The sequence below is a fragment of the Halyomorpha halys genome, unplaced genomic scaffold (genome assembly GCF_000696795.3).
Source record: "Halyomorpha halys isolate HHAL.00 unplaced genomic scaffold, Hhal_1.1 Scaffold255.1, whole genome shotgun sequence".
Classification (NCBI taxonomy): domain Eukaryota; kingdom Metazoa; phylum Arthropoda; class Insecta; order Hemiptera; family Pentatomidae; genus Halyomorpha; species Halyomorpha halys.
This window is the reverse complement of record NW_027114251.1, coordinates 47880-48228: the sequence shown is the minus strand read 5'-3', so window position 1 is coordinate 48228 and position 349 is coordinate 47880.

The following is a 349-nucleotide window of genomic DNA, read 5'->3' as shown; positions in this document are numbered from 1 at the left end:
GCACTGAGCGGCGCCGTTGCAGTTACGAGCCAGTCAAAGTTGGCACTTTGATTCGCTCGACTACGAACAGCCCTAAAAAGTCTCAACTGTACAAATAAATTCAGAAATGTTGATTTCTAGTTGTTCGAACAAAAAGTTTGGTTTATTAAAAAATATATCTGAGGAATCATAAGACGTACAGATGTCTGTCAGCACTCAAAGTAGAGCTAGTTAAATGTACTGTGAGGTAGTTTATAACGTTTATCTTAGAAGTATTTATGATATTTCCATATGAATACAAATTTTTCTCATGAAATTTTGAAATTTTAATTTAGAAAATATCTTAAAAACTACTGCTCTTGCGAAGAGT